The following is a 22622-nucleotide window of genomic DNA, read 5'->3' as shown; positions in this document are numbered from 1 at the left end:
CGCGTCTGACTTTGGATCAGAAGATTCTGGATTCAACTCCTGGCTCCGTTCAAACTTCATAAACAAAAGCTTTCACACCTGAAGTGAGAACCAGTGATCAAAGTCACTGAAGTCCTCCCAGGTTTCCTCCTTGTCTGCTGGAAACATGAACACATGAATGATCCTGCTACCTCTCATGTTAAGCTGCACTTGACAGTGACAGCAGGAGAACAAAAATCCCAGTGTGTCATCAACATTTCCTGTCAATCAATGATAGAAGCTGTTGAGTTTCTGGATCAGAACAAGGAGAAAGGAGCCCCAATGAAAGAGTGATGGTTCTTGATTCTGATTTTGTTCTTCACTCCTACACCAGAGAGTGAAAGTGTGGGCTGGCTGGGCGCAACTGCCTGCTTCAGAGTGGGAGGAGCCTCAGGACTTTCCAGTGAGAGCTGCAAACTTCCACCAGCGCCCAGTGCCAGCAGGTCTTCATGATGGAGCTGAGAAGAACACAACAACACCAGAGCACTGGAGAGGAGCACAACACTTCTTTGCTTCCTGGCCACTCTCATGTCTGTCTGTCCATCTGGAGTTGGGGGGAGGAGCTTCACATGTTTTTCTTTTTTAAAAAAGGGAATGTCATGACTTCCTCTGTATGTTAGAATATGAACTACTAAAAATGTTTATCCACAGTTTAAAGTTACAAATTAATTTTAAAGTAGAAAACTCTCCCCTCTTCAATCCTGTCACTCAGTGTTGTAAACTGTTTCAAACAAATTCTACTGTTCAACAGTTCAAGTGTTTCTAATGAAGCTGAATGTTCTCCTCTACATTCCTCAGTTGGGTTTCTTTCATGTCCTCCTGAGATCAAAGACAGAATTCTAGTTACTGTCAAAGCCCTGATGACATCATCAGGAATTCTGACCTGTCCAGGGTAAACTCTGAACCCACGCCTCCTCAAAGACTGGGGATCTGCTGACCCTGCCTCTTGCCCAATGTCACCTGGGATCGCCACCCCCCCCCCCCATGACCCTTAAAGGATAAGAACAGAAAGTGGATGGAGGGATGGACTCAGCACTGAAATCAGCTGATCTGATCCACATTCTAATGTTTCCTGTCCCTCTTTAGGAGTCAATGAGAATAGTAGTGTATATAATAATGTATATCCAACCTTGTAGTATCTTTCCAAAGCTTTTAGTATTTCTTCTTGTTTCTACTTGTAGTTTTAGTGTCTGGATCTTTTCTTTTGATGTCCTGCTGTCTGCTCTTTGCTTTTGGAGCTTCCTTCAACAACTACCAGGCCTCCTGGGTACTGTAGGAAACATGGTCAAGTTCTTCTGACTTCTCCAGGAACGTCCTGCTCACATTGGTCTGTCTTCATTTTGACTCCTCCCACTGCCACAATGACCAGCCTTTATACTCTTGGTGACTGGGGCCCTGGTTGCTGCAGGCCTCAACACCAGCCTGTGGTTGTGAGCAGGGCAGAACAGAACTGACAGTATCTCCCATGCAGGACCTGGGTCAGCGCCTGGTGCCAGCTGGGGCACCGCTTTAACCTGGACCCCTAGAAGATCTTCTCCAGGAACTGGCCTTTTTCAGTCGAAACAGCGTGAAACTTCAAGTAAAGAATTAAAATTATTTAATTCACAATGAGGCCTCTGTCAAAAAATGAAGGCACAACTGACTACCTCCCCATGACTTCACTCTGATAACCAGGAGGTAACCTGGTAGTCAGAGCAGCGATGCTCAGGTCTGTGGACTCAGAAGAGGGTTCTTCTTTTGGTCACAGGTTTGAAGTGGAAGTGAAAGGAGAGGCAGTTAGAGACCTGCCACACCTCTCCAGTGACCTGGGACATGATGGCAGTGGTGGGATTTGAACCCACGCCTCCTCAGAGACTGGAACCTTAATCCAGCGCCTTAGACCGCTCAGCCACACTACCTCACTGTGCTGCTCTCTGAGTTGGTCTGCTAAAGGCATGTTGAAGAGGAAGTAACAATAATATAAAACTTATTCTGAAGGGGGACCCCTTTCCTCCCACGGTCACAGGAAGTGACAACAGCGCCGCTAGAAGCAGGAAAGAAATGGTAAAAGGACTCAGTTTGTACAGAGCCTTTCTACCTCAGCAGCACTCAAGGAGCTGAACAATGTCCTCTCATTCACACACACTCACACACTGATGCTGAAGGCTGCCATGCAAGGAGCCAACCTACTCATCAGAAGTATTTAGGGGTTCAGTCTCTTACTCAAGGACACTTTGACATGGTCACTGGAGAAAGTGAGGATCAAACCAGCCACCCTTTGGTTGCCAGACGGCCACGCTACTCCTGAGTCATGTGACCTGGATAAGATGGTGAACTACAGCTGATCGCCATGCTAGCAAACCTCTTTTGTTTGGTTGTTGTTTAGTGACTGTGGATGAATACACAGGAGAAGTTGAGCATAAATTTGTGTTCCCTGTTCACTTGAATATCTGCAGGAGTGTGAGGTGGAAATAATACTCGGAGGAGAATGAGAGTTCAGTCTCTGCGCTATGACCTGTGCTGACACTAAAACATGTCAGCCCACAGAACAAAGATGGCAGTCCTCTGGGAGAGCAGGTACACCACACATACATGAAGAAACCCTACAGGAAACAAATGTGTTGCCAGAGACTTTTACTCTGTTTTTGTTGTTTACCCAAGAACAGGATTGGAGGGAGACTGATGGTCGCTGTTTGGGTTTTTGGAAAACAAGGAGGCTGTGGGTTCAAGCTGGATTCTCAGAGACTATTTCCCCAACCTGTACATTGGCATCTACACTGTCATCCAGTCACATGACTGAAGTCATCCAGTCACGTGACTGAAGTCATCCAGTCACGTGACTGAAGTCATCCAGTCACGTGACTGAAGTCATCCAGTCACATGACCTGAGTCATCCATTCATGTCAGTGATGTCACTTGGCAGGACTGTCATTGCCGTCTCATTCCAGAAAAGAACCCAGACTCCACCTGTGGCTCCATGATAACTGATGGACCTCTGGTTGGAGGCTGGACGATGATGTTTGGACTGGAAGGAAAACTCCTTGTCCAAATTCCATTGTGTTCAAGTTTAAAGTCCCACAATAAGAAGTAGCTGAATCTGACAGGTGGAGGTTTGGAACTACAAGATGGTGATGTTTCCTTGACTTGATGCTTTGACTGTCAGGGTGGATGACAGCTTCTTCTGCTGCTTCATCTGAGTGGCTATGATTGGAGGTTTTACCCTCCAAGGTTGTTTGGTTCCAGGGGAAATTTTAGAATTCCAGTCCCCAACCTGGGCTGTTCTGAAACTCTTCTCCTGAATCACTCCTGAGCTGCAGCAAGAACAAATACCAGTGCCAACCAGATCAACTTCATGGCTGCTAACAGCCTCAGACACTTGATTTTCATCAATCTGGAGCCAAGAAGGCCCTCACCTGTGGTTCTCCTCCAGGAGGGTCCAGGTTCTGCCATTGTGGCTCCTGGTGCCACTGCCAGAGAGCCTCAGCTGCACACTGCAACATTTCAACAGGAGATTGACATTCCTTCAAATGTCCTGACATCTGATTCCAATGGTTCTGTTCCATATTTATATTGTAAATCAATCACACAATGAAAGCTGCCTCAGCAGGTTTAAGAGAGAGAACAAGCTAAGAGATCTGAAACCAGTAAAATATGCTTTTCTGTGTGCAAACTAGTGAGGGGCATGGAAGGATATTTTACCACCAATACAGAACCCAGACTTTAGTCATGTGATGAGATGGAGTCTCTGATGATGAAGTTAATGGACAAAATTTGAATTAAAAGAAAACACATTTCTTCAGCAGACTTTGATCCAACATTGAAGTTAGAGTTTGGTGGCTGCTCCATGTTGGAGGAAACCAGGCGATGTTGGGACATCACAGGGAAGCTCCTTTGCCTCCTCTGCTGCCAGTTCAACCACTCACTCCCATCAGTGGAGAGCAGCTTCAACTGGGTTTGGAATGTACCACTGTGGATGCATAGGAATGTGGAGAAAATGTCCTTTGTCAGAAGTGGGATTTGAACCCACACCTCCAGGAGAGACTGCGACCTGAACGCAGCGCCTTAGACCGCTCGGCCATCCTGACAGACACTGACAGTTGCAGACTGAATTAATTGACTGACAAAGTAGAATTTTTTCCACAGGAGCTACTGGCTCCTTAGTTGTTGCATTTATTGTTAACATTAAACACACAGTCTGAGTTTATGGCAGTAAGAAATGATTTTCATTTTTCTAAAGGACAAGAAATGAACCAGAACATTAGAACCACATTGCATCTCTTGATCAGTTTGTTACATGGGACACCTTCCAGACAGGAAGGTCCCACCAAGACTTGAACTGGGATCACTGGATCCAGAGTCCAGAGGGCTCACCATTCCACCATGGAACCAAACACAAGGAGGACGTTCCTCAAAATACCACTTGACATCACCTGCAATCAACCTGTTGATATTTGGAGGTTCATCTTGCTCTTGTTCCAGACTACATTGGCAAAAGGATCATGAACCACAAGGAAATCATGGAACTCCAGATTTATTCAGGACTTTCTAACTCCATCGTATGACCTGGGAGCAAAGACTGGCCAGGCCTTCCTTAATTTATCAGTTAATTACTGCTTCAACAAACATGCCACTTAATTAAGTCACCAGAATTTCTCTCATTGAAAAACCCACCAGCCTGATTTCTTGACATGACATGAAAAATTCTCCAAGAACCCACAGTTGGGTGGAAAGATACCAGGTTAACCAGGAGGAGTCCTGCTCCTGAACCATGGATGGAACAAAGTCCACTGGAAAACTCAGCAGTTCCTGAGTGCCAGATCCATCCGGGAACTTGGGTCTCCCCTTGACTGTGGTGATCCATGAGATCAAGGAGGACAGAGGGAAGAAGGATCCTGTTGGAGATCTCCTACCTTCTTCCTCCACTTCACTACTACTTGGATGTCAGGAATATGAGGTACTTTACTCAAATGACGTATTAGGAGTTTCCTGTTTGACAAGAAGGAAGTCAGAGGTTCATACCTCACTTGTTGGTGGTGCCCTCAACCTGCTGAGAGCATCACTTAGTTCTCTACAGAGAAACATGGCAGCTCTGCTGAAGGCTGCAGGAAACCTGCTAAAACCTGCTGGAACTGAGACTTGGACTCAGGTCACTGGATTCAAAGTCCAGGGTGCCAACAGGTCCACCAGGGCATCTGTGCTTTACTTACCGTGTAAAAAGGACCACAGTGGTCGTCTGGTTTTAATTTAACAAACAAATATGGTTGAAAACTTTGAGACAGAGACACAGGGCTCTTATTTGAAGGGCCATGGGATGGGAAATATCCTAGACCTCTGAGATCAGAGCTCTCACTTTGATCTCAGGGTCCTGACTTTGGGGGTTCTTCCTTTGGTCTTCAAATACTTGTGGTTTTTATTGGCAGAACTTTCAACTTGCATGCAAAAAGAGAATCACAGTCAATGTAAACCCAGCAGACAGTGTTTATTTCTAATAAATCAGACAATCACACAAATGAGAATGAAAGGAAAAAACAAAGAAAGGTTTTAAAATCCTTCTCCACTCTAAAGCTTTTTAAAGTTCATTTGAAGGTTCAAAGGTGGAGGTGAGGAGGTCACCCTGATCCTCCCTGTCGTCACTGCCGTGATTCTTTCTTCTGGTGCTGTGGTTCTTCTGATGAAGGGGGCGTGATGTTTGCTGTCTCAGGCTCCACCAAATGTCCTCTTTAGGACGCCACAATGTGGCCTCTTCACTGCTCCATCTTCCCTGCATCGGAGACACCAGGGTTCCTCCTGGTGCCGACCCCATCGTCCTTCTACCCAATGGTGCGGCCATGGATCCTCAGAGGACGCTGGGATCCTTCTTCTCATCAGAGCCACAGTTTTTCCTGGAGGGAACAACAGGAGCTTTGTTGTAATGTTTTGCTCGATGTTTCCTGCACAGACCGTCAGGATCTGTGACGCCATCTTGTGGTAGGGGGTCATCATCTTGTTGTGTGGTAGTGGATTCATTGATCTGCTGTTTCAACACATTCAAGTTCATTATCCTACAAGTCAAAGTACATTTGGTGTGGAGTTTTAGTTTCTGGCCTCAATCATAACGTGTGCCTTTCTTCTTCATGAACATTTCTCAGCTTTGTAAGTTTATTCTAGTTTTTCTTCCTCACTTTTCTATTCCATTGTTGTTGAAGATTCTATTGCAGGTTGGAGTTCCCTGTTGACTGAAGCAGAAACAGGAACAACAAGCTGGAGGCTGTCAGAGCTCCAAGTTGGGCCGCTGATATTAAAGTAGGAGATGAACACATCCAGGTTAGCATCCCTCTCAGAAGCTGCTACTTTAGCTCTTCAGAGTACAGCAGCCTAGCATAGCTTCATCTGGCCAGTTAGTGGCCCACTTTGATGTCTGGGATATCAGGTTCAAGGTTCTTCACAGCTCTGAATGAAGGCTTTCTAAAGTGTTAACCAGTACTCCAGTTGTAAAAAACAATCAGGGGGGATGGTAGATTTTGATGTTTAGGAACAGATCATTTGTGCTGATGACAGCGCATCAGGTGAGAGACCAACAGTGTACCCTTACTCCTCTCAAACAACATGCATGCTATGGATATTACCTGTCTGCTACTCCTGTCATTGATCTTGACCAAGCCCCCAGGCTGACACTGCTACCACTGCTCCTACATAGTTAGAGTCAAATGCAGAGGACATTTTCCCACCGGGTGCAAGTGCAACTTCATACTCATGCTACCTATAAATCTGGGAATTCATCTATATTTTGAAACAAAACGTTCTCAAGTCAAGTCCATTTTAATTAAAGTGCAAGAGCAAAAGAATGAAACAAATGTACTGTGGCAGGATGGCGCTACACTCCCCACCGTGAGGGGCAGTGTGGCAGACGATAGTGAGTGGTCACCTAGAAGTAGACCTGGTCCGACCCTTCTCCGTCCTTTCCACTTCCTCTCCCTCCTTCACGGAGCTGACAGCCGTGCGTGGTGGCGTCTCGCTGGTCAGCAGAAAGGTTACAAACAAAGGTACCTCAAAACCTCAAAATAATGCTACAGTGATGTCGGAAGAATTGCTAATGAACTCAAAATGATGCTAACAGTAATGGAGGAAGAGTTGCTAATAACCTCAAAATAATGCTACAATGATGTTGTAAAAATTGCTAATGATCTCAAAATGATGCGACAGTGATGTCATAAGAATTGCTAATGAACTCAAAATTATGCTAACAGTAATGTAGTGATAGTTGCTAATAAACTCAAAGTGATGCTGACAGTCGTGTAGTAAGAGTTGCTACTAACCACAAAATAATGCTACAGTGATGTCGGAAGAATTGCTAATGAACTCAAAATGATGCTAACAGTAATGTAGTGATAGTTGCTAATAAACTCAGTGAGGCTTACAGTAATGTAGTACGTGTTTCTAACAATTTCAAATGATGCTGAAAGTCATGTAGTAAGAGTTGCTACTACCCTCAAAATAATGCTACAGTGATGACGTAGGAATTGCTAATGAACGCAAAATAATGCGAAAGTAATGTCGGAAGAATTGCTAATGATCTCAAAATGATGCTAAGAGTAATGTAGTGATAGTTGCTAATAAACTCAGTGATGCTTTCAGTAATATAGTAAATGTTTCGGATAACCTCAAAGTGATGCTGACAGTCATGTACTAAGAGTTGCTACTAACCTCAAAACAATGCAACAGTAATGTAGTAAGAGTTGCTACGAACCTCCAAATAATGCGACAGTGATGTCGGAAGAATTGCTAATGATCTCAAAATGATGTGACAGTGATGTCGTAAGAATCACTAATGAACACAAAATGATGCTAACAGTAATGTAGTGATAGTTGCTAATAAACTCAGTGAGGCTTACAGTAATGCAGTACGTGTTTCGAACAATTTCAAATGATGCTGAAAGTCATGTAGTCAGAGTTGCTACTACCCTCAAAATAATGCTACAGTGATGTCGTAGGAATTGCTAATGAACGCAAAATAATGCGAAAGTAATGTCGGAAGAATTGCCAATGATCTCAAAATGATGCTAAGAGTAATGTAGTGATAGTTGCTAATAAACTCAGTGATGCTTTCAGTAATATAGTAAATGTTTCGGAAAACCTCAAAGTGATAGTGACAGTCATGTAGTAAGAGTTGCTACGAACCTCAAAATAATGTAACAGTGATGTTGGAAGCATTGCTAATGATCTCAAAATGATGCGACAGTGATGGAGTAAGAATTGCTAATGAACTCAAAATGATGCTAAGAGTAATGTAGTGATAGTTGCTAATGATCTCAAAGTGATGCTAACAGTAATGTAGTGAAAGTTTCGAATAACCTCAAAGTGATGCTGACAGTCATGTAGTAAGAGTTGCTAGTAACCTCAAAACAATGCGACAGTGATGTTGGAAGCATTGCTAATGATCTCAAAATGATGCGACAGTGATGGAGTAAGAATTGCTAATGAACTCAAAATGATGCTAAGAGTAATGTAGTGATAGTTGCTAATGACCTCAAAGTGATGCCGACAGTCATGTAGTAAGAGTTGCTTCGAACCTCAAAATAATGCGACAGTGATGTCGGAAGAATTGCTAATGATCTCAAAATGATGCGACAGTGATGTAGTAAGAATTGCTAATGAAGTCAAAATGACGCTAACAGTGATGTACTTAAAGTTGCTCATCAACTCAGTGATGCTTACAGTAATGCAGTACGTGTTTCGAACAACCTCAAAGTGATGCTGAAAATCATGCAGTAAGAGTTGCTTGAACCTCAAAATAATGCGACAGTGATGTAGTAAGAATTGCTAATGAAGTCAAAATGACGCTAACAGTGATGTAGTAAGAATTGCTAATGAACTCAAAATGATGCTAACAGTAATGGAGTGAAAGTTTCGAATAACCTCAAAGTGATGCTGACAATCATGTAGTAAGTGTTGCTACGAACCTCAAAATATTGCGACAGTGATGTCGGAAGAATTGCTAATGAACTCAAAATGATGCTAACAGTAATGTAGTGATAGTTGCTAATTAACTCAGTGATGCTTACGGTAATGTAGTAAGTGTTTGGAACAACCTCAAAGTGATGCTGACAGTCATTTAGTAAGAGTTGCAACTAACCTCATAATGATGCTAACAGTAATGTAGTGATAGTTGCTAATGAACTCAAAGTGATGCTGACATTCATGTAGTAAGTGTTTCGAACAACCTCAAAGTGATGCTGACAGTGATGTAGTAAGAGTTGCTACGGACCTCAAAATAATGCGACAGTGATGTAGTAAGAATTGCTAATGAACTCAAAATGATGCTAACAGTAATGGAGTGAAAGTTTCGAATGACCTCAAAGTGATGCTGACAGTCATGTGGTTTGAGTTGCGAGTAAATTAAAAATGATGCTGACAGTGATGTCGTAAGAATTGCTATTGAACTCAAAACAATGCTAACAGTAACGTAGTGATAGTTGCTAACAAACTCAGTGATGCTTACAGTAATGTAGTAAGAGTTGCTACGAACCTTTAAATAATGCAACAGTAATGTAGTCAGAGTTGCTACGAACCTCAAAATAGTGCGACAGTGATGTCAGAAGAATTGCTAATGATCTCAATTTAATGCTACAGTGATGTCGTAAGAATTGCTAATAAACTCAAAATGATGCGAACAGTAATGTAGTGATAGTTGCTAATAAACTCCAAGTGATGCTGACAGTAATGTAGTAAGAGTTGCTACGAACCTCAAAATAATGCAACAGTAATGTAGTAAGAGTTGCTACGAACCTCAAAATAATGCGACAGTGATGTCAGAAGAATTGCTAATGATCTCAAAATGTTGCGACAGTGATGTAGTAAGAATTGCAAATGAACTCAAACTGATGCTACCAGTAATGGAGTGAAAGTTTCGAATAACCTCAAAGTGATGCTGACAGTCATGTAGTAAGTGTTGCTACGAACCTCAAAATAATGCGACAGTAATGTAGTAAAAGTTGCTACGAACCTCAAAATATTGCGACAGTGATGTCGGAAGAATTGCTAATGAACTCAAAATGATGCTAACAGTAATGTAGTGATAGTTGCTAATTAACTTAGTGATGCTTACAGTAATGTAGTAAGAGTTTCGAACAACCTCAAAGTGAAGCTGACAGTCATGTAGTAACAGTTGCTTCTAACCTCAAAATGATGCTAACAGTAATGTAGTAAGAGTTGCTACGAACCTCAAAATAATGCGACAGTGATGTCGGAAGAATTGCTAATGAACTCAAAATGATGTTAACAGTAATGTAGTGATAGTTGGTAATAAACTCAGTGATGCTGACAGTAATGTAGTAAGAGTTGCTACGAACCTTTAAATAATGCAACAATAATGTAGTAAGAGTTGCTACGAACCTCAAAATAATGCGACAGTGATGTCAGAAGAATTGCGAATGATCTCAAAATGATGCGACAGTGATGTAGTAAGAATTGCTAATGAACTCAAAATGATGCTAACAGTAATGGAGTGAAAGTTTCGAATAACCTCAAAGTGATGCTGACAGTCATGTAGTAAGTGTTGCTACGAACCTCAAAATAATGCGACAGTAATGTAGTAAAAGTTGCTACGAACCTCAAAATATTGCGACAGTGATGTCGGAAGAATTGCTAATGAACTCAAAATGATGCTAACAGTAATGTAGTGATAGTTGCTAATTAACTTAGTGATGCTTACAGTAATGTAGTAAGAGTTTCGAACAACCTCAAAGTGAAGCTGACAGTCATGTAGTAACAGTTGCTTCTAACCTCAAAATGATGCTAACAGTAATGTAGTAAGAGTTGCTACGAACCTCAAAATAATGCGACAGTGATGTCGGAAGAATTGCTAATGAACTCAAAATGATGTTAACAGTAATGTAGTGATAGTTGGTAATAAACTCAGTGATGCTGACAGTAATGTAGTAAGAGTTGCTACGAACCTTTAAATAATGCAACAATAATGTAGTAAGAGTTGCTACGAACCTCAAAATAATGCGACAGTGATGTCAGAAGAATTGCTAATGATCTCAAAATGATGCGACAGTGATGTAGTAAGAATTGCTAATGAACTCAAAATGATGCTTACAGTAATGGAGTGAAAGTTTCGAATAACCTCAAAGTGATGCTGACAGTCATGTAGTAAAAGTTGCTACGAACCTCAAAATATTGCGACAGTGATGTCGGAAGAATTGCTCATGAACTCAAAATGATGCTAACAGTAATGTAGTTATAGTTGCTAATTAACTCAGTGATGCTTACAGAAATGTAGTAAGTGTTTCGAACAACCTCAAAGTGATGCTGACAGTCATGTAGTAAGAGTTTCGAACAATCTCATCCACCCCCGGGGCTCTGCCACCGCGGAGTTGTTTAACTGCCTCGGCGACTTCTTCCCCGGAGATTGGACGACCCCCCCCCAAGCACTCCCCAGACTCGGTCTCCTCCACGGAGTACGTGCTGGTGGGATTGAGGAGTTCCTCAAAGTATTCCTTCCACCGCCCAATTATCTCCCCAGTTGACGTCAGCAGCCTCCCACCCCCACTGTAAACAGTGTGGGCAAGTTGCCGCCTTCCCCCACTGAGGCGACGGACGGTTTGCCAGAACCTTTTTGGAGCTGACCGATAGTCGTTCTCCATGGCCTCACCGAACTCTTCCCACGCCCGCGTTTTTGCTTTGGCGACCGCCACAGCTGCACACCGTTTGGCCTGCCGGTAGCGGTCAGCTGCCTCTGGAGACCCACAGGCCAGCCATGCCCTGTAAGCCTCCTTCTTCAGCCTGACGGCTCCCCTCACCTCTGGTGTCCACCAGCGTGTTCGAGGATTACCCCCGCGGCCGGCCCCAGCAGCGTTGCGGCCACAGCTCACAGCAGCCGCCTCAACAATGGCAGAGCGGAACATGGCCCATTCGGACTCAATGTCCCCCACTACCCCCGTGATGTGATCAAAGCTCTGCCGGAGGTGGGAGTTAAAGATCGTTCTGACTGGTTCTTCTGCCAGGCGTTCCCAACAAACCCTCACTACTCGTTTGGGCCTGCCAGGTCTGCGCGGCATCTTCCCCTGCCATCTGATCCATCTCACCACCAGGTGGTGATCAGTTGACAGCTCAGCTCCTCTCTTCACCCGAGTGTCCAGAACATGCGGTCGCAGGTCAAATGATACGACTATAAAATCGATCATAGACCTGCGACCTAGGGTGTCCTGGTGCCATGTGCAATGTGGGCATCCTTATGCCCGAACATGGTGTTCGTTATGGCCAAACTGCGACTTGCACAGAAGTTCAATAACTGAACACCACTCGGGTTCAGGTCGAGCCTGCCGTTCCTCCCAATCACACCTCTCCAGGTCACGCTGTCGTTGCCCACGTGAGCGTTGAAGTCTCCCAGTAGGACAATGGAGTCCCCAGCCGGGGCACCATCCAGTACCCTTCCCAAGGACTCCAAAAAGGGTGGGTACTCTGAACTAGTGTTCGGCGCATATGCGCAGACCACAGTCAGGACCCGTTCCCCGACCCGAAGGCGCAGGGAAGCAACCCTTTCGTCCACGGGGGTAAACCCCAACGTACAGGCAGAGAGTCGAGGGGCAACCAAAAAGCCCACCCCCGCCCTCTGCCTCTCACCCGGAGCAACTCCAGCAAAAGAGAAAGTCCAACCCCTCTCAAGGACTCGGGTTCCGGACCCAGAGCTATATGTCGAGGTGAGGCCGACTATATCTAGCCGGTAACACTCAACCTCTTCCACCAGCTCCAGCTCCTTCCCCACCAGAGAGGTAACGTTCCATGTCCCAAAAGCCAGCTTCCATGTCTGTGGTTCAGACAGCCGAGGCACCCACCTGAAACTGCCACCCAAACCACATTGCACTGGACCCCTCCGGTTCCCCCGATGAGTGGTGAGTCCAAGGGAGGACGTGCCTGTGTCTCCTCTTCGGGCTGGGCCTGGCCGGGCCCCGCGGACCAAGGCCCGGACACCAGGCGCTCGCCTTCGAGCCGCCACCCTGGGCCTGGCTCAAGGGCGGGGCCCCAGTGCCCCTCCGAGCAGGGTACATGTAGCACTTGCTGGTTTTTCCATGAAGGGTCTGTTGAACCGTTCTTTGTCTGGCCCTTCGCCTAGGACCAGTCTGCCTTGGGTGACCCTACCAGGGGAAAAATGCCCCCGACAGCATTGCTCCTAGGGTCACTAGGGCACTCAAACTCCTCCATCACGGTAAGGTGACGGTTCCAGGAGGAGTAAGAGTTGCTACTAAACTCAATTTAATGCTACAGTGATGTCGTAAGAATTGCTAATAAACTCAAAATGATGCTAACAGTAATGTAGTGATAGTTGCTAATAAACTCAAAGTGATGCTGACAGTAATGTAGTAAGAGTTGCTACGAACCTTTAAATAATGCAACAGTAATGTAGTAAGAGTTGCTACGAACCTCAAAATATTGCGAAAATGATGTTGGAAGAATTGCTAATGAACTCAAAATAATGCTAACAGTAATGGAGTGAAAGTTTCGAATAACCTCAAAGTGATGCTGACAGTCATGTAGTAAGAGTTGCTAGTAATCTCAAAACAATGCGACAGTGATGTTGGAAGCATTGCTAATGATCTCAAAATGATGCGACAGTGATGGAGTAAGAATTGCTAATGAACTCAAAATGATGCTAAGAGTAATGTAGTGATAGTTGCTAATGACCTCAAAGTGATGCCGACAGTCATGTAGTAAGAGTTGCTTCGAACCTCAAAATAATGCGACAGTGATGTCGGAAGAATTGCTAATGATCTGAAAATGATGCAACAGTGATGTAGTAAGAATTGCTAATGAACTCAAAATAATGCTAACAGTAATGGAGTGAAACTTTCGAATAACCTCAAAGTGATGCTGACAGTCATGTAGTAAGTGTTGCTACAAACCTCAAAATAATGCAAAAGAAATGTAGTAAAAGTTGCTACGAACCTCAAAATATTGCGACAGTGATGTCGGAAGAATTGCTAATGAACTCAAGATGATGCTAACAGTAATGTAGTGATAGTTGCTAATAAACTCAAAGTGATGCTGACAGTAATGTAGTAAGAGTTGCTACGAACCTTAAAATAATGCAACAATAATGTAGTAAGAGTTGCTACGAACCTCAAAATAATGTGACAGTGATTTCAGAAGAATTGCTAATGATCTGAAAATGATGCGACAGTGATGTAGTAAGAATTGCTAATGAACTCAAAATGATGCTAACAGTAATGGAGTGAAATTTTCGAATAACCTCAAAGTGATGCTGACAGTCATGTAGTAAGAGTTGCTGCGAAACTCAAAATATTGCGACAGTGAAGTCGGAAGAATTGCTAATGATCTCAAAATGATGCGACAGTGATGTCGTAAGAATTGCTAATGAACTCAAAATGATGCTAACAGTAATGGAGTGAAACTTTCGAATAACCTCAAAGTGATGCTGACAGTCATGTAGTAAGTGTTGCTACGAACCTCAAAATAATGCGACAGTAATGTCGTAAAAGTTGCTACGAACCTCAAAATATTGCGACAGTGATGTCGGAAGAATTGCTAATGAACTCAAGATGATGCTAACAGTAATGTAGTGATAGTTGCTAAGAAACTCAGTGATGCTTACAGTAATGTAGTAAGAGTTTCGAACAACCTCAAAGTGATGCTGACAGTCAGTTAGTAAGAGTTGCTAATGAACTCAATTTAATGCTACAGAGATGTCGTGAGAATTGCTCAACAACTCAAAATGATGCGAACAGTAATGTAGTGATAGTTGCTAATAAACTCAAAGTGATGCTGACAGTCATGTACTAAGAGTTGCTACGAACCTGAAAATAATGCAACAATATTGTAGTAAGAGTTGCGACGAACCTCAAAATAATGTGACAGTGATGTCAGAAGAATTGCTAATAATCTGAAAATGATGCGACAGTGATGTAGTAAGAATTGCTAATGAACTCAAAATGATGCTAACAGTAATGGAGTGAAAGTTTCTAATAACCTCAAAGTGATGCTGACAGTCATGTAGTAAGTGTTGCTACGAACCTCAAAATAATGCGACAGTAATGTCGTAAAAGTTGCTACCAAGCTCAAAATATTGCGACAGTGATGTCGGAAGAATTGCTAATGAACTCAAGATGATGCTAACAGTAATGTAGTGATAGTTGCTAAGAAACTCAGTGATGCTTACAGTAATGTAGTAAGAGTTTCGAACAACCTCAAAGTGATGCTCACAGTCATTTAGTAAGAGTTGCTAATGACCTCAATTTAATGCTACAGTGATGTCGTGAGAATTGCTCAACAACTCAAAATGATGCTAACAGTAATGTAGTGATAGTTGTTACGAACCTCAAAATATTGCGACAGTGATGTCGGAAGAATTGCTAATGAACTCAAAATGATGCTAACAGAAATGTAGTGATAGTTGCAAATCAAGTCAGTGATGCTTACAGTAATGTAGTAAGTGTTTCGAACAACCTCAAAGTGATGCTGTCAGTCATGTAGTAAGAGTTGCTACGAACCTCAAAATAATGCGACAGTGATGTCAGAAGAATTGCTAAAAATCTCAAAATGATGCGACAGTGATGTCAGAAGAATTGGTAATGATCTCAAAATGATGCTAACAGTAACGTAGTGATAGATGCTAATAAACTCAGTGATGCTTACAGTAATGTAGTAAGAGTTGCTACTAACCTCAAAATGATGCTAATAGTAATGTAGTGATAGTTGCTAATAAAGTTAAAGTGATGCTGACAGTAATGTAGTAAGTGTTTCGAACAAACTCAAAGTGATGCTGACAGTCATTTAGTAAGAGTTGCTAATGAACTCAATTTAATGCTACAGTGATATCGTGAGAATTGCTCAACAACTCAAAATGATGCTAACAGTAACGCAGTGATAGATGCTAATAAACTCAGTGATGCTGACAGTAATGTAGTTAGAGATGCTTTGAACCTCAAAATAATGCGACAGTGATGTCAGAAGAATTGGTAATGATCTCAAACTGATGGGACAGTGATGTCGTAAGAATTGCTAATGAACTCAACATGATGCTAACAGTAATGTAGTAAGTGTTTCGAATAACCTCAAAGTGATGCTGACAGTCATGTACTAAGAGTTGCTACGAACCTCAAAATAATGGGACAGTAATGTAATAAAAGTTGCTACGAACCTCAAAATATTGCGACAGTGATGTCGGAAGAATTGCGAATGAACTCAAGATGATGCTAACAGTAATGTAGTGATAGTTGCGACGAAACTCAGTGATGCTGACAGTAATGTCGTAAGAGTTGCTACGAACCTTAAAATAATGCAACAATAATGTAGTAAGAGTTGCCACGAAACTCAATATAATGCGACAGTAATGTAGTAAAAGTTGCTACGAACCTCAAAATATTGCGACAGTGATGTCAGAAGAATTGCTAATGAACTTAAAATGATGCTAACAGTAATGTAGTAAGTGTTTCGAATAACCTCAAAGTGATGGTGACAGTCATGTAGTAAGAGTTGCTACGAACCTTGAAATAATGCGACAGTGATGTCAGAAGAATTGCTAAAGATCTCAAAATGATGCGACAGTGATTTAGTAAGGATTGCTAATGAACTCAAAATGATGCTAACAGTAATGTAGTGATAGTTGCTCATAAACTCAAAGTGATGCTGACAGTAATGTAGTCAGAGTTGCTATGAACCTTAAAATAATGCAACAATAATGTAGTAAGAGTTGCTACCAAGCTCAAAATATTGCGACAGTGATGTCGGAAGAATGGGTAATGATCTCAAAATGATGCGACAGTGATGTCAGAAGAATTACTAATTAACTCAAAATGATGCTAACAGTAATGGAGTGAAAGTTTCGAATAACCTCAAAGTGATGCTGACAGTCATGTACTAAGAGTTGCTATGAACCTCAAAATAATGCGACAGTAATGTAGTAAAAGTTGTGACGAACCTCAAAATATTGCGACAGTTATGTCAGAAGAATTGCTAATGAACTTAAATGATGCTAAAAGTAATGTAGTGATAGTTGCTAATCAACTCAGTGATGCTTGAAGTAATGTAGTAAGTGTTTCGAATAACCTCAAAGTGATGCTGACAGTCATGTAGGAAGAGTTGCTACGAACCTCAAAATAATGCGACAGTGATGTCAGAAGAATTACTAATGATCTCAAAATGATGCGACAGTGAAGTAGTAAGAATTGCTAGTGAACTCAAAATGATGCTAACAGTAATGGAGTGAAAGTTTCGAATAAACTCAAAGAGATGCTGACAGTCATGTAGTAAGAGTTGCTACGAACCTCAAAATAATGCGACAGTAATGTAGTAAAGTTGCTACGAACCTCAAAATATTGCGACAGTGATGTCGGAAGAATTGCTAATGAACTCAAAATGATGCTAACAGTAATGTAGTGATAGTTGCTAATCAACTCAGTGATGCTGACAGTGATGTAGTAAGTGTTTCGAACAACCTCAAAGTGATGCTGAAAGTCATGTAGTAAGAGTTGCTACGAACCTCAAAATAATGCGACAGTGATGTCAGAAGAATTGCTAAAGATGTAAAAATGATGCGACAGTGATGTCAGAAGAATTGGTAATGATCTCAAAATGATGTGACAGTGATGTCGTAAGAATTACTAATTAACTCAAAAAAATGCTAACAGTAATGGAGTGAAACTTTCGAATAACCTCAAAGTGATGCTTACAGTCATGTAGTAAGTGTTGCTAAGAACCTCAAAATAATGCGACAGTAATGTAGTAAAAGTTGCTACGAAGCTCAAAATATTGCAACAGTGATGTCGGAAGAATTGCTCATGAACTCAAGATGATGCTTACAGTAATGTAGTGATAGTTGCTAAGAAACTCAGTGATGCTTAAAGTAATGTAGTAAGAGTTTCGAACAACCTCAAAGTGATGCTGACAGTCATTTAGAAAGAGTTGCTAATGAACTCAATTTAATGCTACAGTGATGTCGTGAGAATTGCTCCACAACTCAAAATGATGCTAACAGTAATGTAGTGATAGTTTCGAATAACCTCAAAGTGATGCTCACAGTAATGTAGTAAGAGTTGCTACGAACCTTAAAATAATGCAACAATAATGTAGTAAGAGTTGCTACGAACCTCAAAATATTGCGACAGTGATGTCGTGAGAATTGCTCAACAACTCAAAATGATGCTAACAGTAATGTAGTGATAGTTGCTAATAAACTCAAAGTGATGCTGACAGTAATGTAGTAAGAGTTGCTACGAACCTCAAAATATTGCGACAGTGATGTCGGAAGAATGGCTAATGATCTCAAAATGATGCGACAGTGATGTCGGAAGAATTACTAATGAACTCAAAATGATGCTAACAGTAATGGAGTGAAACTTTCAAATAACCTCAAAGTGATGCTGACAGTCATGTACTAAGAGTTGCTATGAACCTCAAAATAATGCGACAGTAATGTAGTAAAAGTTGCAACGAACCTCAAAATATTGCGACAGTGATGTCGGAAGAAATGCTCATGAACTCAAGATGATGCTAACAGCAATGTAGTGATAGTTGCTAAGAACCTCAGTGATGCTTACAGTAATGTAATAAGAGATCCGAAAAACCTCAAAGTGATGCTGACAGTCATGTAGTAAGAGTTGCTACGAACCTCAAAATAATGCGACAGTAATGTAGTAAAAGTTGCTACGAACCACAAAATATTGCGACAGTGATGTCGGAAGAATTGCTAATGAACTCAAAATGATGCCAACAGTAATGTAGTGATAGTTGCTCATCAACTCAGTGATGCTGACAGTGATGTAGTAAGTGTTTCGAACAACCTCAAAGTGATACTGACAGTCATGTAGTAAGAGTTGCTACAAACCTCAAAATAATGCGACAGTAATGTAGTAAAAGTTGCAACGAACCTCACATTATTGCGACAGTGATGTCGGAAGAATTGCTCATGAACTCAAGATGATGCTAACAGCAATGTAGTGATAGTTGCTAAGAAACTCAGTGATGCTTATAGTAATGTAGTAAGAGTTTCGAAAAACCTCAAAGTGATGCTGACAGTCATTCAGTAAGAGTTGCGAATGAACTCAATTCAATGCTACAGTGATGTCGTGAGAATTGTTCATGAACTCAAAATGATGCTAACAGTAATGTAGTGATAGTTGCTAATAAACTCAAAGTGATGCTGACAGTAATGTAGTAAGAGTTGCTACAAATCTCAAAATAATGTGACAGTGATGTCAGAAGAATTGCTAATGATCTCAAAATGATGCGACAGTGATGTAGTAAGAATTGCAAATGAACTCAAAATGATGCTAACAGTAATGGAGTAAGAATTGCTAATGAACTCAAAATGATGCGACAGTGATGTAGTAAGAATTGCTAATGAACTCAAAATGATGTGAACAGTAATGGAGTGAATGTTTCGAATAACCTCAAAGTGATGCTGACAGTCATTTAGTAAGAGTTGCCAATGAACTCAATTCAATGCTACAGTGATGTCGTGAGAATTGCTAATAAACTCAAAGTGATGCTGACAGTCATGTAGTTAGAGTTGCTAGGAACCTTAAAATAATGCAACAATAATGTAGTAAGAGTTGCTACGAACCTCAAAATAATGTGACTGTGATGTCAGAAGAATTGCTAATGATCTCAAAATGATGCGACAGTGATTTAGTAAGAATTGCTGATGAACTCAAAATGATGCTAACAGTAATGAAGAGAAAGTTTCGAATAACCTCAAAGTGATGCTGACAGTCATGTAGTAAGAGTTGCTACGAACCTCAAAATATTGCGACAGTGATGTCGGAAGAATTGCTAATGAACTCCAAATGATGCTGAATGTAATGTAGTAAGAATTGCTAGTGAACTCAAAATGATGCTAACAGTAATGGAGTGAAAGTTTCGAATAACCTCAAAGAGATGCTGACAGTCATGTAGTAAGAGTTGCTACGAACCTCAAAATAATGCGACAGTAATGTAGTAAAAGTTGCTACGAACCTCAAAATATTGCGACAGTGATGTCGGAAGAATTGTTAATGAACTCAAAATGATGCCAACAGTAATGTAGTGATAGTTGCTAATCAACTCAGTGATGCTGACTGTGATGTAGTAAGTGTTTCGAACAACCTCAAAGTGATGCTGACAGTCATGTTGTAAGAGTTGCTACGAACCTCAAAATAATGCGACAGTGATGTCAGAAGAATTGCTAATGATCTCAAAATGATGCGACAGTGATTTAGTAAGAATTGCTAATGAACTCAAAATGATGCTAACAGTAATGGAGTGAACGTTTCGAATAACCTCAAAGTCATGCTGACAGTCATGTACTAAGAGTTGCTACGAACCTCAAAACAATGCAACAGTGATGTCGGAAGAGTTGCTAATGAACTCAAGATGATGCTAACAGTAATGGAGTGAAACTTTCGAATAACCTCAAAGTGATGCTGACAGTCATGAAGTAAGTGTTGCTACGAACCTCAAAATCATGCGACAGTAATGTAGTAAAAGTTGCTACGAACCTCAAAATATTGCGACAGTGATGTCCGAAGAATTGCTAATGAACTCAAGATGATGCTAACAGTAATGGAGTGAAACTTTCGAATAACCTCAAAGTGATGCTGACAGTCATTTAGTAAGAGTTGCTAATGAACTCAAAATGATGCGACAGTGATGTCGTGAGAATTGCTCAACAACTCAAAATGATGCTAACAGTAATGTAGTGATAGTTGCTAATCAACTCAGTGATGCTTACAGTAATGTAGTAAGTGTTTCGAATAACCTCAAAGTGATGCTTACAGTCATTCAGTAAGAGTTGCTACGAACCTGAAAATAATGCGACAGTAATGTATTAAAAGTTGCTACGAACCTCAAAAAATTGCGACAGTGATGTCGGAAGAATTGCTAATGAACTTAAAATGATGCTAACAGTAATGTAGTGATAGTTGCTAATCAAGTCAGTGATGCTAAAAGTAATGTAGTAAGTGTTTCGAAACACCTCAAAGTGATGCTGACAGTCATGTAGTAAGAGTTGCTACGAACCTCAAAATAATGCAACAATAATGTAGTAAGAGTTGCTACGAACCTCAAAATAATGTGACAGTGATGTCAGAAGAATTGCTAATGAACTCAAAATGATGCGACAGTGATGTAGTAAGAATTGCTAATGAACTCAAAATGATGCAAACAGTAATGTAGTGATAGTTGCTAATAAACTCAAAGTGATGCTGACAGTCATGTAGTAAGAGTTGCTAGGAACCTTAAAATAATGCAACAATAATGTCGTAAGAGTTGCTATGAACCTCAAAATAATGTGACAGTGATGTCAGAAGAATTGCTAATGATCTCAAAATGATGCGACAGTGATTTAGTAAGAATTGCTGATGAACTCAAAATGATGCTAACAGTAATGGAGTGAAAGTTTCGAATAACCTCAAAGTGATGCTGACAGTCATGTGGTAAGAGTTGCTACGAACCTTAAATTATTACGACAGTGATGTAGTAAAAGTTGCTACGAACCTCAAAATATTGCGACAGTGATGTCGGAAGAATTGCTAATGAACTTAAAATGATGCTAACAGTAATGAAGTGATAGTTGCTAATCAACTCAGTGATACTTACAGTAATGTAGTAAGTGTTTCGAACAACCTCAAAGTGATGCTGACAGTCATTCAGTAAGAGTTGCGAATGAACTCAATTCAATGCTACAGTGATGTCGTGAGAATTGTTCATGAACTCAAAATGATGCTAACAGTAATGTAGTGATAGTTGCTAATAAACTCAAAGTGATGCTGACAGTAATGTAGTAAGAGTTGCTACCAATCTCAAAATAATGTGACAGTGATGTCAGAAGAATTGCTAATGATCTCAAAATGATGCGACAGTGATGTCGGAAGAATTGCTAATGAACTTAAAATGAAGCTAACAGTAATGAAGTGATAGTTGCTAATCAACTCAGTGATACTTACAGTAATGTAGTAAGTGTTTCGAACAACCTCAAAGTGATGCTGACAGTCATTTCGTAAGAGTTGCTAATGAACTCAATTTAATGCTACAGTGATGTCGTGAGAATTGCTCAACAACGCAAAATGATGCTAACAGTAATGTAGTGATAGTTGCAAATGAACTCAAAGTGATGCTGACAGTAATGTAGTAAGAGTTGCGACGAACCTTAAAATATTGCGAAAGTGATGTCGGAAGAATTGCTAATGATCTCAAACTGATGCGACAGTGATGTAGTAAGAATTGCTAATGAACTCAAAATGATGCAAAAAGTAATGGAGTGAAACTTTCAAAATAACCTCAAAGTGATGCTGAAAGTCATGGAGCAAGAGTTGCTACGAACCTCAAAATAATGCGACAGTGATGTCAGAAGAATTGCTAAAGATCTCAAAATGATGCGCCAGTGATGTCAGAAAAATTGGTCATGATCTCAAAATGATGCTAACAGTAATGGAGTGAACGTTTCGAATAACCTCAAAGTGATGCTGACAGTAATGTAGTAAAAGTTGCTAGGAACCTCAAAATATTGCGACAGTGATGTCGGAAGAATTGTTAATGAACTCAAAATGATGCCAACAGTAATGTAGTGATAGTTGCTAATCAACTCAGTGATGCTGACAGTGATGTAGTAAGTGTTTCGAACAACCTCAAAGTGATGCTGACAGTCATGT

General features: G+C 41.2%; 1 non-coding gene across 1 annotated transcript; it reads right to left on the bottom strand.

The window, feature by feature from the left end:
- Positions 1–3999: 3999 nt before the first annotated feature.
- Positions 4000–4082, bottom strand: trnal-cag (transfer RNA leucine (anticodon CAG)). Its single transcript has one exon. It is a non-coding gene; the product is annotated as a tRNA-Leu (tRNA).
- Between the last annotated feature and the right edge of the window lie 18540 nt (positions 4083–22622).

This window comes from Aulostomus chinensis, chromosome 1 (genome assembly GCF_037954235.1).
Source record: "Aulostomus chinensis isolate RoL2024-O1b breed Wild chromosome 1, RoL_Achi_v1.0, whole genome shotgun sequence".
NCBI lineage: Eukaryota > Metazoa > Chordata > Actinopteri > Syngnathiformes > Aulostomidae > Aulostomus > Aulostomus chinensis.
The sequence above is the reverse complement of the archived record's forward strand: the minus strand, read 5'-3'. Positions and strand labels throughout refer to the sequence as shown.